Source organism: Cryptomeria japonica, chromosome 6, assembly GCF_030272615.1.
Source record: "Cryptomeria japonica chromosome 6, Sugi_1.0, whole genome shotgun sequence".
NCBI lineage: Eukaryota > Viridiplantae > Streptophyta > Pinopsida > Cupressales > Cupressaceae > Cryptomeria > Cryptomeria japonica.
This window is the reverse complement of record NC_081410.1, coordinates 560,387,160-560,403,084: the sequence shown is the minus strand read 5'-3', so window position 1 is coordinate 560,403,084 and position 15,925 is coordinate 560,387,160.

Here is a 15,925-nt window from a genome sequence, read left to right as displayed (position 1 = left end):
TGAAAGTTCAAAATTATTATGGTGATAAATACTTCATATTATTTGTGGATGATTACTCAAGGATGATGTCAGTTATGTTTTTAAAAGAGAAATCAAAAGCCTTTCAAATGTTCAAATGTTATAAGCCTAGATTTGAAAATGAAACAGGAAGACAGTTGAAATGTCTAAGATCTGATAGAGGAGGAGAGTTCATTTTAGATGAATTTAACTTATTTTGCAATGATCATGGTATAAAGAGACAAGTGTCTGCATCGAGAACACCACAACAAAATGGGATAGCTGAAAGAAGAAATAGATCAATTGTAGATTATGCCAGAACTTTGATGATAGAAAAGAGAGTACCTCAAATATTTTGGAGAGAAGTAATAAGCACTGCAGTTTACACCCTGAACCAAGTACAACTGAAGAAAGTAACTATGAAGACACCATATGAACTCTGGTATGACAAGAAACCAAATGTAAGTTATTTTAAAATATTTGGAAGTAGATGTTATGTTCACAAAGATGATAGAAATGGAAAATTTGATCAGAAAAGCGAGGAAGGAACATTTCTTGGTTATTCCTCTAGGAGTAAAGCATTTAAATGTCTGATTAAATCATCTAACAAAATAGTGGAAACTACAAATGTGAAAGTTGATGAATTTGCAGAAAGGAATGATGAAGGAAACTCCAAAGAACCAAAAGATTATGAAGAGTTTGTATATGTACAACCGAGAAGTCTAACCGAGAAAGCCGATGAAGAAAATATTCAGTTACCAAGTGATGAAGAAGATAATACAAAGCCTACCAAGCATATATTAGTAAAATATGTCAGAAGAAATCATGAATCAAGTCAAATCATAGGAGATAAGGATTCTCCAGTGTTGACAAGGAACAAACTGAGACAGAACACATGTCTGATATCTGAGTTTGAATCGAGGATAGTAAAAGAGGCATTAAGCAATGAAGATTGGGTGAATGCTATGACAGAAGAGATTGAACAAATAAAGAAAAATGAAACATGGACATTGATCCCAAGACCAAAAGAGAAAAATGTAATCAGTACAAAGTGGATTTTCAGAAATAAGATAAATAAAAAAGGTGAGGTCATTCGGAATAAAGCAAAACTAGTTTGCAAAGGTTATGCTCAAGAAGAAGGAATAGACTATGGTGAGACTTTTGCACCTGTGGCAAGACTTGAGGGAGTGAGAACATTGTTGGCATATGTTTCTTTCAAAAATTTCAAGATATATCAAATGGATGTTAAATCTGCATTTTTGAATGGTATACTAGAAGAAGAAGTTTATATTGAATAGCCCGAAGGATTTATTGAAGAGAAGAATAAAGCTCAGGTATGTAAGTTGAACAAAGCTTTATATGGCCTAAAGTAAGCACCTAGAGCATGGTATGAAAGGTTTCATTCTTACTTAATCAAGATTGGATTTATAAGGACTAGTGAAAACAACAACATGTATATGAAGAATGATGAGGATAATGGAATACTGATTTCAACCATATTTGTTGAATATATTATTTTTTGTGGAAATGATTCTTTATGCAAGAACTTTGGAAATGAAATGTGCAAAGAGTTTGAGATGTCATTAATCAATGAAATAAAGTATTTTATAGGTTTATAGATAATGCAAATGAAAAATGAGATTTTCATTACTCAATCCAAGTATATAAAGGAAATCTTGAAGAAATTTAGAATGGAGGATTCTAAACCTGTAAGTACTCCTATGACTACCAATTGTAAACTATCAAAGAATGATGAATCTGCATCTTTTGATGAGACACTTTACCGATCTATGATTGGAAAGTTGCAATATGTAGTTCACAGCAAGCCTGATATAGCACATGCAGTAGACATAGCTGCAAGATTTTTTGCAGATCCCAAAGAAACCCATATGATATCAATCAAGAGAATTTTTAGATACTTAAGAGTCACTAAAGATTATGGTTTACTATATAAAAAGAGGAATGATTTTGACTTAATATTCTATACTGATGCTGATTGGGTAGGAAATATTGATGACAAGAAAAGCACAAGTAGTGGATCTTTCTTTTTGGGAGAAAGACTAGTGAGTTGGCTTAGCAAGAAACAAGGATGCATCTCACAGTCAACAGTTGAAGCTGAATATGTCGCTGCAACATTGAATTGTACCAATATAGCATGGATCAAACAACTGTTGGAAGGTATGAATGAGACAATTACCGAGCCAATAACTATATTCTGTGATAATACAAGTGCTATTAACATTTCAAAGAATCCGGTGATGCACTCTACGAAGGCTGATTACTGTCTTAATAATATTATTTTGTCATTGATGTCAAGAAATTGATTTTCTGATTTAGTATGATGTTGCCATATCTTAAAGAGTATGTTTTGATGAGTATAAAGATGTTGGTAAGTGACATAGAATGTGAAAATGAAGGGGAGTAATAAGTTATTCAATGGGTAACTATTACTGAGTTAGACAGTGCTGAGATTATGTTATTTTGATTGTTTTGATATCCTATATATGTGTATTTGAAGACTGAATAAGAAAGAGAAAAGATTTCATGTATTAGAATGAGTAAAGGTTTGATACTATTCTATTTTACCGAGCAAGGAGCTAGTCGGTAAACACCAAGGTTATCAGTGTCGGTTAAAGAAGAAAGAAATTACCAAGTAAACTTTAGTATTTATCGAGTATCAACTAAGGAGTAATAGAATGCATTGGATGAATAAATACATTATTAAATGAAGGATGCCAATGAGATGGAGATTTATAGAAGATTGGAATGTCATGCAAGAAGTTTGTTAAGGATCATCGGTAATGAAAATTCAAGAGTTAGATCTACAACACAGATTGAATGGTCATAACTGAGCTCAAGTACCAAGGAAGGAATACAAGTTCCAAGGCAAGATAAAACATTTTTTTAGTTTGAAGGATTCAATGAATCTATTCAAGTTTGAAGATCTGATGGCTAAGATTAATCATGGGAAATGTGATTAAGGAGATTAAGCGGTTAGGAATTGCTTATAAATAAGGAAAAGTTGATGAACACAGTAGGTGGGCAAATAGACGAGCAGTGATACTACAGAGGTGATTACCGAGTATAGAAGATTGAAGATCTGACTGAAGAACAGAGTGAGAAGTCTAGCAAGGAGGAAGATAAGTCTTATGACAAGATTATTTTGAGCACATAGAGACTGCTTTAACATTTCAGATGTAAAGTTGCAGATATATTTTATTACTGTTATTTATTTTTGTAAGTGACAGGAAATCTCTTAACCAAGTGGACCTAACGGTCTTATTTGTAAATCCTCTAGCAAGGTAACATTCTAAATGAGTGTTTGAAATCCTTTGACAAGGTCACTTCTAACAAAGTGCAAGATTCTAATAGATCTAAGGGAAATCCCTTGACCGGGTCACATCTAGCAATGTGTTTATGTAATCTTTAACAGGATTGGCTTTTAACCGAGCATACTCTAGAAGAGTATATTATCTTAGTGGGTCCAAAATCCCACAGTGGTTTTTCCCTATTTGGGTTTCCACGCTAAATCTAGTGTTAAATGTGTTTTGATGTTTCAAGTTTATTTGTTTATGAGTTTGAATGATTTACAGTCATAGTTGCATATCAAGTAAGTTCTACTGAGGTTGAATCTAAAGAATATATTGTATTGTGAGTTTATCTGATTCACCCCCCCCCCTCTCATCTAACTAACAACAACCTTCACTACCTAGTTGCCCTGCAGAAATTGGATTTCTTTTTAAATTAGGAACATGTCTTACCTCCTCCAAAAGCTAGTCATTTCCATTCTACAACTTGATCTTTATCTTTCCTTTTCCAACAATTTTACAGGGCTCATCATCACCCAAATATACCTATCCAAAAGCATCTTGAACATAATCTAGAAAATATTTTCTATGGGGTGTAGCATGAAATGAAGCCCTAGAATCTATTACCCAGGAATCATTAACATTATCCAAACATAAGATTAAAGCATCTTGTAAAGTATTACTTGCAATATTAGCTTCCTTACTGTCATTTTCATTTTTGTCTCCTTCTTTGTTTTTCCGAGACCAACAGTCTTTCTTTAGATGATCAGGCTTTCCGCAGTACCAGCAATCTTTCTTTCCTCTAGATTGAGAGAGTCTTTTCTTTGACTTCCCTCGTGACTTCTCATTCCTAGGGCCTTTTCCTCTTTCCTTTGATCTTCCTTTGTTCTCCACACTCAAAACACTAATTGATGATATTGAAGTCTCACCTGCGCTTTTCCTTCGCATTTCCTCGCTTAGGATAAAACCAACAATATCATCAAATATCAAAGTATTTTTACTAGAGATAGAGTTACTTACAACCATAACCAATCTATTCCAGCTTTCTGGCCAAGAACATAAAATCAAGAGAGCCCTAACCTCTTCTGCAAAGATAATTTTTACCGAAGACAATTGACTGGTAATTGTATTAAATTCATTTAAGTGCTCCGCTACATATCCTCCCTCACTCATTTTCAAATTAAACAAATGCTTCATAAGAAATACCTTATTCGAAGCTAAGGGTTTCTCATACAACTTAGCCAATGTCGCCATCAAATCTACAGTCATTTTTGCTTCTATTATATTGAATGCTATAGAAGGTGCAAGGCACAATCTAATGGATCCCAGTGCCTTTCTATCTAAAATGTCCCACTCTTCATCTGACATTGTGGTTGCTTTCTTTGCCTTTCCTTCCAACGACCACCACAAATCCTTTTGATACAGGTAATCCTCCATCTTCATTTTCTATAACTGATAATTCTGGCTGTTAAAATTTTTGACCTTGAATTTGGAATCCTCCATTGCTCCCACTCAAATCTGAGAGTCCTGCCAATTTATAGAAAACCTTGCTCTGATACCAATTGTTAGGGTTTCAAGTAGATCCGAAGAAAATATGAACTAACAATTATATGCATATTTTAAATACAAAAGATAAAGGAATAAAATAGGACACAGATAACACAAAGATTTAATGTGGTTCATCCAGAATGGGTTACGTCCACAATACACAACTGTCCAATCTTTCTTATTATCCAACAAAAATAGTAAATCCACACCACAATGCCTTAAGCATCCCATCTGCTTATAACATGCATTTTTAGGGCACCAAACAAAGTTGGCCTTTTTAGGGTTTTATTACAATGTCAGTTTTCATCAACAAAAACATCCCAAAAAAAGATATGTGCTGAGTGTATAGTACTTTGTTGATTAGTCGCCACATATCAACATGAAATGTACTAACTCAAGAGTAGTCAAAGACTCAAAATCCATTATATTTACCAAATATAAAAGATAGCTCTTTAACTTGGAATAGACTTGTGAGACCAAGAAAAAGGAAAAAATGATCAATGACAAATCAAAAGATAAAAGATTCTACTTAAACTTTAATGAATTTGAACAATGATATGGAAAGTTACTTCAAACTTTATCTTATTCATCAAGTCTAATTAAGATGTTCATTTAAGCTCAAGTTTTAGGTGTTGTTCCAAGTCTATATATCTATAAGTTTCCATGTTTTAATCTAGTGTAAATAATTGATGTTGTTGTTTGATTTTTAAATTTAGAACAAAAATGATGTTGAACAAAAGCATAGGATGATGTGACAATTGAATAGTAATATGCAACAAGTGTGAGACAATGTTGTGTTTTTTTATAGGTTTAGGTGACAAAGTGTAGAAAGATGACAAAAGCACAAGTTTAGGCTTCTAATGTGATTTTCAACAAGGTTTTCAATTTTGGCAATGGATTTTTAGATTTGGCGAGAGATTTGACTTTAAAATGTTTGAAATTGAACAAGTTTTAGATGCATAAACAAAAATGCAGATTGCATACACCATTTTAGATCTACAAATACATAGATTGTTTGTTTGTACTTGTTTGTTTCATTAAATTTTTTTTATTTTGCTTCTTTGAAATTTGACTAAATATGTATGTGAGGCCCTACCCCTAACCGTCATAACATTGCAGTTATTTTTTATGTTTTGGATAATTATTGATACTTTATTTTGATGCATTATGGACATAGATTCTATATGATCCAGTGATTGGATAACATTGATATGGTGTATGTCATTTATCTCTAATTTATAGTACTTTATTTATGATGTTAGAAATAATGGATGCATGCTTTATGAATGATTGAATTTCATGATGATTATGATGATGCCATTGAGTAAATTATTTTATGTGGATTTTTTTGGATAATTGGTAATTTGATTATTATAATTGAAATTGTATGCAAGTGTCTGAATTGTATTCTTTTCACATGTTAATATTATATGTGATTATTTGGCATTACTAATGTGCAAAGTGAGATGTGCAAGAAAACTAATCCATGTGACCATGGAAACTATTCAAAGAATCAAGCTAAACCTATGTGTGTTTGTGAAGCCAAGGGTTGTCTATTTGGAGAGACAACACCTCGTGTGCAATGTGTTTTATTTGTAAATGTTTATGCTTGAATGTGTGTTTAAATTGAATTTATTAAATTTATTAATTCCAAAAAGGGACATTGCCATGTGTATTTAAGTGTTGTGTATTTGTATGATGTCACTTGACACATGTGTTGTCAAGTGAGTTGGTAGTGACATGTCCCTTGGAAGGAGTTTGTATAACCAATGCATTTTTCAAATATCCTAGTATGGTCCCAAGAGAGTCTTGGATAGAGAGCCCTTAAAAAGGTCAACTCAAGGTTGACCCGTACGTAAACTTTGGGTGAGTTTCTAGCGGGTCAAACTAACTCCTAAGGTTAGGTTAGGGGTATTTTTAAAGGTCCATATGTTATACCTATGGGTAAAGGTTAATTTTAGCCATGTGTCCACTCACAGGTGACTGCCAAGTCACCTCAAAAGTTGAGTTTTCCAAGATGGTCTAAATTCAACTTTTGAGGATTTCTCCTAGGTTAGACAACCTTCCAATTGAGTGATAGTTTCTCTTCCCCATTTTTTTTCTTTTACCTTTTCGGATTGCCTTTTTTAGAGAGCTTGTAAGAGGTTGGGAAGACCAACCTATGAAATCTCTCACCCTTTCCAAGAGGTTTGAAAGAGTGAGAAGAGTCTACTTAGGGAAGGGTTTGAGATTTAGGATTTTGATCACCCACTCTCCATTTTTGGAGACTTAGAATTCTTGTTGAAGTTTTGGTTTTTTGGAGTTGCACTCTCTAAGTTTTGAGAAGGAAAAAGAATAGTGGATTGGGAAGCTCTTCTTCAACGTCTCCTCATTTCCATTTGTAGGATTAAGGTTGGTAGAAATTTATTCTTACAATTGCTTTTAGTGTCAATGTGAAGAAAGTTTGTATATGCTTTTGCTTGTTGTTTTCTTTGTAGTTTTGGGAAGTTCATCTTGAGTCCTTCCTTGTGTTTTTGCTTATATGTTGAATGATTTATGTTTTTGGGTGTTTCAAGGTCATACTCACCATTGGGAGGGTAGAGTACCCTTGGGGGTGAAGGGTTGCTTGACAGCCTAAGAGTGTAGAAACTCTCTTCTTGGAAGAGAGATACACAAGGGTTATGGGGCCCTTGCTGCATTGTATTTTTATGTTTATGTAAAGGGGTTCATAAGGGGAGCTATGGGCTTGTATGCCATGGGGCACATAAGGTTATTTTGGGACAAGTATGTGACTTGTGGTGGTTCTACTTTGGTATCCTTATAAAGGCATCATGTTCTCCTTATTGCAGATTCTCTTCTAGGTACTTGGTCCACCTTCACCCCACAAAAAAATAGTCACTTGGTGACTTTGTTTATCCTTGGGTTGGGAGTTCAAATGTTGTGAGTCTTTCTTGTGTTGTTTTTGAAATGTTTGTATCCCATTTAGCCTTTTTTCTGATGAATAATGATGAACAAAAATACCCTAACTGATACTAAGAGGGGGGAGGGGTGAATCAGTACATACCAAAACTTCTCCGACAACTTATCATATTAAAATAATGCTTAACCGGTTGTCTTCATTACTGAACTTAACCATGGCAATACTGGTTAAACATAGTAAGACTTCAAACAACTTAAACCTGTACAATTGAATGCTTCAAATATCATTCAATACTTGATAACTACTTCACCCATACATATGTGCAAGTGTTGTACCAATAATACCATAACCATTAGCTCCACATGCATAGTCACTTAAACAAAGAATACTTAATCATCACATGAAAAATGCACAACTCATGACATAGATTTTTCATGTGGAAACCCAAATGGGAAAAACCACAGTGGGGATGAATACCCACAAGCTTGTATTGAGCTCTTTTGAAGCTTCCTCTGTTAGGAGCCTAGTCCAGTTAAAGACTTTACAATAAAGTTCTTCTAGGAAATGATCTTGTTAAAGATCACCCAGTTAAGGGATGGCTATATACTCTGTTAAAAGTTGAAACCCTGTTAAAGGTTACCTTGCGAGAGGATTTAAAGAACTCAATGAACTTGAGTCACCTGGTTAAAGGTTTTACAATAAGCCTGTTAAAGCTACCTGGTCAAGGGATTTTCCTTCTGTTGAAATGGTTAGAAGGCAACAGGTAAAACTCTGATCTGATAACATCACTATATGCTAAGGCAAATCCTTTTCAGTTCCTCTACTCTACAATCACACTCTGCAGTTTTCACTCACTAGTCTCGCAAGCATCTCATCACTCAGATACAGACACAACTTTTTCCAACACTTACAATAAAAAACATTATCGACCTTATAGACAACAATTAGGTCGGTAACATAAACCCTAAACCCTAAGTATTTAGGTTTACTATTACAAGCGGTCCAATCCTGACCGTCGAAACACATTACATAGAATGAAACAATCTTAAATAGATCACAAGTCATTCTGCATTGTCCATTCTTCACCACACATAGAAATACGTAACCCATCACGCTTTCTTCTCATACCGCTAAGAAGAATGTTCATTCCTGAGGTAGACATTAAATGCAGTCGATCTTCACATGCAAGATCCTCAAGGAAATCCTTCATGTGCACAAAACTAATGTGGCATCTCGATCTCATCCTTATTTCTTAGGTAACTCATCACAGCATATCACTGATTGCATCGCACAAGCTAGATTGAAAAACTGGAAACCCTAGAGATGAGACTACCAACCGGTAGTCACACTTGGTGAAACCCTGACACCAGTTCACTACATCTCTTCATACTAGTTCTCCAACTTGATCATCAATAATAACTTCTTCTAATCTTCATACCACTTGACCTGTACTTATTGACATCAATGACAACATATATTATTATCATATTATCATACTGGTTCATCATATTCCAACAATCTCCCCCTTTGGCATTGATGGCAATACTCAGTGTAGAATTGCAACTAAAAATATCATAGACCAGTGCATCTAAAATATCTTCATCAGATATCTTCTCCCCTATCATATATCTTGTGCCCCTTTGACAAAAATGCCAAAGTGGAGGCAAAAGCTTCCATACTCTAGTATGTTGCTCCCCTTATGGAGTAGCATCCTTCAACACATCAATTCTGAAATATTTGTCACTATAATACCTGGCTGATGTGGAGCACACATCTTTAGTTTACTTCATGAAGGGGCATAACCCCTAATTCACCTCTCAAATAGGTAAATGTAGTCTTTGGTAAGGGCTTAGTGAATATGTATGCTAGCTACTCCTTATTGGAATATGTTGTAATACAACCTCTTTGTTTTGAACCTTCTATCTCAAGAAATGATACTTGAGCTCAATGTTCTTAGTTCTAGCATGCAATACCATATTCTTGGAAATATTGATTGCACTAGTATTGTCACAAAATATAGTCACTGGTTCAGATATAGGTATTTTGAAACCATCCAATACATGTTTCATCCAGATTGCCTAAGTGTAGTTCATAAATGCTACTACATACTCTACTTCAACAATAGACTAAGAAGTACAACTTTTCTTCTTACTCGTCCATGAGACTAGTCTTCCACCAAGAAAGAATGCTCCACCAGTTGTGCTTTTCTAGTCATCCATATTACCTTCCCAATCTGCATCAGTAAATACCTTGAGATTAAAATAACCATTGTATGGATAACATAATCCATAATCAACTATCTCTTTCAGGTATCTAAGAATCCTCTTGACTACTACCAAGTGGGATTCTCTTGGACTTTTCTAAAAAACAAGCTACTATGCCCACTACATGAGCAATATCTGGTCTAATATGCACCACATAGTGCAGCTTACCGATCATTTACCAGTACTCCTTCTCATTCACCAACATTGAATAATCTTCCTTAGTCAATTTATAGTCGGTCACCATCGGTGTACCAACCAGTTTGCTCTCCTCCATGCCAAAGGTCTTCAATACCTCTTTGACATACTTGGACTGGGTAATAAAGATACCCTCTTTCATTTGTTAAATCTATAGACAATTGAAGAACTTTATCTCTCCAATGAGAGACATCTCAAACTCTTTCTTCATTTCATCTACAAATGCATGGCTCATTTCATCATCTCCTCCAAATATTATGTCATCTACAAATACTTCACAGATTAGATTCTGATCACCTTCAGATTTCAGGTAGATGTTGCTATCTTGACTTGTTCTTTGAAATCCTATCTTCACAAGATGAGAGTGTAAACATTCATACCATGCCCTAGGTGATTGTTTCAATCCATACAAGACTTTGTGTAATCTAAACACCATGTTACTATCTTCTGATAAGGCTAACCCATCTAGTTGCTCAATATACACTTCCTCTTCTAGGATTCCATTCAAGAGTGTAGACTTCACATCCATCTGGTATACTTTAAATCCCTTGAATGCTGCAAAGGCAAGTAGCATTTGGACACCTTCCGGTCTAGCCATAGGAGCAAAGGTTTCTCCATAGTCTTCTCCCTCTTCCCAAGCATATCCCTTGCATACAAGTCTTGCCTTGTTTCTTACAATTGTGCCTTCTTTATTTAGCTTATTCCTGAAGACCCATTTGGTACCTATGACATTCTTGTGTCCTGGTCTGGGTACCAAAGACCATGTTGCATTCTTTTCTATCTAGTCTATCTCCTCTTCCATTTCCTTAATCCAGTCTTCATCTATAAGTGTTTCTCTAGAAGTCTTGGGCTCCAATTCAGAAATCATGCAAGATTTTTCTTTCACCTTTCTTCTTGTGAGTATCCCTGCATCTTTATCTCCTATGATCTGCTTTAGATCATGATGTAGTTTCACATATCTAGGAATGACTCTAGCTAGTTTTGCTTGCTTTTCCTCTTCTTCTTTACTTACTTCTTCTTCTTCACCTACTATAGTTTTTATCGGTACAGGAAAATTGAGGTCTTTACTTGTTTCTTTCTTAACTAGTTCCCAGAAGGCTACACTCGATTCATCTTCCACTTTCTCACTGTAGGTTTCCTCAGGTTCCTTAGGGGATTCATCAACCCTGACATTGATACTCTCAACAATTTTCTATGTTCTATTGTTGTAGCACTTGAGAACTTTACTTTTAGTGGAATATCCCAAAAATATTCCTTCATCACATTTAGCATCAAACTTGCTTAGATGCTCACCTCTCTTGATGTAACACTTACTTTCCAAATACTTTAAAATAACTCATAGTGGGAGTCTTCCCGATCCAATACTCATAAGGGGTTTTAACTTTAATTTTCTTGATGAGTACCTGGTTCATAGTATAGACTGTAGTGCTCACCGTTTCTCTCCAAAAAGTGTGAGCAACCTTTCCTTGGATCAACATTGTTCTGACCACTTCAACTATGGTCCTTTTATTCCTTTCTTCTATGCCATTTTGTTGTGGTGTCCTTGGGGCAGACAACTGCCTCTTGATACTACTATCTTCACAGTACTTGTTGAATTCATCAGAAGTGAATTCACCTCCTTGATCAGTTCTTAGGCATTTTATCTTTTGACCACTTTCCTTCTCTACTAATTCTCTAAAGGCTTTGAACTTTCCAAACACCTCAGACTTGTCTTTCAAGAATGTGACCCACATCATTCTTGACCAATCATCAGTAAGAATCATGAAATACCTATCTCCCTGAATACTTCTAGTTTTCATAGGACCACACAAATCGATATGCACAAGATCAAGTAAGTTCTCTGCTGAAAAAAACTTACCTTTAAAAGTTGAGGAAGACATCTTCCCATGTTGACATTCCCTGCACAAAGAATTCTCTGGTTTGTTTAGCAAAGGTAATCCTCTTACTTCCTTGATCTTACTCACCTTTACAATATTATCAAAGTTCATATGACAAAGTCTCCTATGCCATATCCAACTGTCATCAAAATTTTCCATCAGACACCGACTTATCTTGGCATTCAACTTAAACAAGTTACCTCTAGTCTGCTTACCGACGGAAATAAGTTCACCACTTTTTCTAGTTATACTGCAGACTCCACCTTTGAACTTCAGAACAAGTCCTTTATCATTTTGCTAAGAAACACTCAACAAGTTATTCTTAAGACCTTCTACCCAGTAGACATCATCTGCACTTCTCTTTCCATTCAGTGAGATGGATCCTTTACCTTTTACCAAGCAAGGTGCATCATTGCCAAATCTGACAAAACCTCCATCATATTCTTCTAGAGAAAGAAAATTTCTCTGATCACCAGTCATGTTGTGAGAACAACCACTATCAATAATCCACTCATTAGAGTTGTCAATGAGAGAGACAAGTTCTTTCTTTTCAGACACTTCTTCCTTTATAGCTACAAACACTATGTCCTCATTCTCTTCATCCTCAGATTCTTCATCATTAATACCTTCATCCACTGCAACAAGACAATTTCTTCTATTTCCTCCTTTGTACTTTCTAAACCTCTCTGGTTTATCCTTATTGTCATTGTTAGGATGGTTAACAGCTATATGTCCTATCTTATTGCAAGAAAAACATTCTAAAGGAAGCTTACCTCTATATTTTCTAGTTCCTTTTGGAAGTCTCTTGGCAAGAAGAGCTTCAAACTCCATCAGAATCTCTTCATCATCCATACCTCTACTTTGCATGGATTTATAACTGGTACTTACTTCTTTTCCTTTTTTGGTTGGTGCAATAGATGCTCTAAAAGTTGACTCAGTCTTCTGAACACTACCATCATAGCTATTCAACTCATATGTAGTCAACTTTGCAATGATAGAGTCTAAAGATACCTTGGTTTTGTAATAGACCTTAGTTCCTGAATAGCAGCAACTCTGATTGTATAGACCGGTAACAATGATCTCAAAACTTTACTAACAATGGTGGCATCATCAATTGTTACACCAGTGCTCTTGATATCTCCAACAACTGTCTTGATCCTTATGCCATATTGATGAATGGTATCACCTTCAATTGTCCTCATGTCTTAAAATTTTCCTCTAAGGCTCTCTTCCTTAGCTTGCTTGACATGCTCATCACTGCCATAAATAGTTTCTAGTGTGTCCCATACATCCTTAGGAGTGTCCTTATATTGTACATCAATGAAATCAATATTAGACAAACTGATAATAAGGGCTTCCATGACTTGCCCATTTTCTTGAATCTCTCTTTTCTGATCATCGATTATAGTGCCAGTGGGGATTACATAGGAATTCTCAACATAGCTCCAGTGTTGAGCAACCAAACTCTTGATATAGATCTTCATTCTATCCTTCCATATTTTGAAGTTATCTCTATTGAACTTAGGACCTTCCCTCTTCACCATTAAAGCAAGATCTTTTACCTCAACCAGTTAATCTTATATCACCAAGGGCCTGGAGTTGCTCTGATACCAATTGATGAATAATGATGAACAAAAAATACCCTAACTGGTACTAAGAGGGGGGAGGGGTGAATCAGTACATATGAAAAATTCTTTGACAACTTATCATATTAAAATAATGCTTAACCGGTTGTCTTCATTACTGAACTTGACCATGGCAATACCGGTTAAACATAGTAAGACTTCAAACAACTTAAACCTATAAAACTAAATGCTTCAAATATCATTCAATACTTGATAACTACTTCACCCATACATATGTGCAAGTGTTGTACCAATAATACCATAACCATTAGCTCTGCATGCATAGTCGCTTAAACAAAGAATACTTAATCACCACATGAAAAATGCACAACTCATGACACACAAATTTTTCACATGGAAACCCAAATGGGAAAAACCATGGTGGAGATTAATACACACAAGCTTGTTTTGAACTCTTTTGAAGCTTTCTCTGTTAGGAGCCTAGTCCGATTAAAGAATTTACAATAAGGTTCTGCTAGGAACCGATCCTGTTAAAGATCACTCAGTTAAGGGATGGCTACCCTGTTAAAGGTTGAAACCTTGTTAAAGGTTACCTTGCTAGAGGATTTCAAGAACTCAATGAACTTAAGTCACCTGGTTAGAGGTTTTACAATAAGCCTATTAAAGCTACCCAATCAAGGGATTTTCCTTCTATTGAAATGGTTAGAAGACAACAGGTAAAACTCTGATCTGATAACAACACTATATGCTAAGGCAGATCCTTTTTAGTTCCTCTACTCTACAATCACACTGCAGTTTTCACTCTCTAGTCTGGCAAGTATCTCATCACTCAGATACAGACACAACTTTTGCCAACACTTACAATAACAAACATTATCAACCTTATAGACAACAATTAGGTCCATAACATAAACCCTAAACCCTAAGTATTTAGGTTTACTATTACAAGCAGTCCAATCCTAACCGCCCAAACACATTACATAGAATGAAATAATCTTAAACAGATCACAACTCATTCTACATCATCCATTCTTCACCGCACATAGAAATCAGTAACCCATCAAGCTTTCTTCTCATACCACTAAGAAGAATGTTCATTCCCAAGGTGGACATTAAATGTAGTCGATCTTCACATGCAAGATCGTCAAGGAAATCCTTCACGTGCACAAAACTAACATGGCATCTCGATCTCATCCTTATTTCTTAGCTAACTCATCACAAAATATCATCAGTTGCATCACACAAGCTAGATTGCCAAACCAGAAACCCTAGAGCTGAGACTACCAATCGGTAGTCGCACTTAGTGAAACCCTGACACCCGTTCACTACATCTCTTCATACGAGTTCTCCAACTTGATCATCAATAACAACTTCTTCCAATCTTCACACCGGTTGACCTGTACTTATTAACATCAATGACAACATATATTATTATCATATTATCATATCGGTTCATCATATGCCAATAGGTTCTCCTAGCTCGGGGGTGGCTTCATGTAAGCCTAGGTTGGGAGGTGAGCCTCTATGGTCACAACTTACAAATTTTATTGCAAGTTTGCTTGGGAGTAAAGTCTACTTGCAAGTTCCTATTTAATGTATTGAGATTTAAAGTATAGAAAAATGTATTTTTGACAAGCCCTCATTTTGTAGAAATGAAGAGGCTTGAGTTTGTAACCTTCCTATTATTGTGTAAAGGAAACAAAAAAGATATGTATATTTACTTGAGTATTTTTATTGCAAGAAAAAGAAAAAGAGAAAAGCATTTGAGTTATTCCCATATATTATTTATTGCTTGAAATAAACTAGTAATGGAATCTGCTTTCTGTTTTATTAGCTATTGAAAGAAATGCATGATAAAATGGAAAGAGTTAGATAAATTTTTAAGTTGTTTTCAATAATCTTATCTTTTCTGCAAAATGAATGTTAGATGTGTAGCGGTTAATAGAAAAGAAATGTTATTTTCTGTCTGTATTTTAAACAAAAAATATAGATGTAAATACTTCTCAAGAGTTAGTTTTAATCCCTTTCAATATATGCATCTTGTTGTTTAAATGATTAAATGAGAAATTTGAAAGATTTAGTTGCAGTTGTAGAATAAAGCATTTCTGTTAAATTTATAAATTCTGAAAATGAAAGTTCAACATTGCATTTCTATAAAACTCTATATTTAGTAAATCTGACACATTTTAGAGGAAATATTAAATCTATGCACTCTTATTTCAAAAAAATAAATAGACTTCGGGATGTAGAA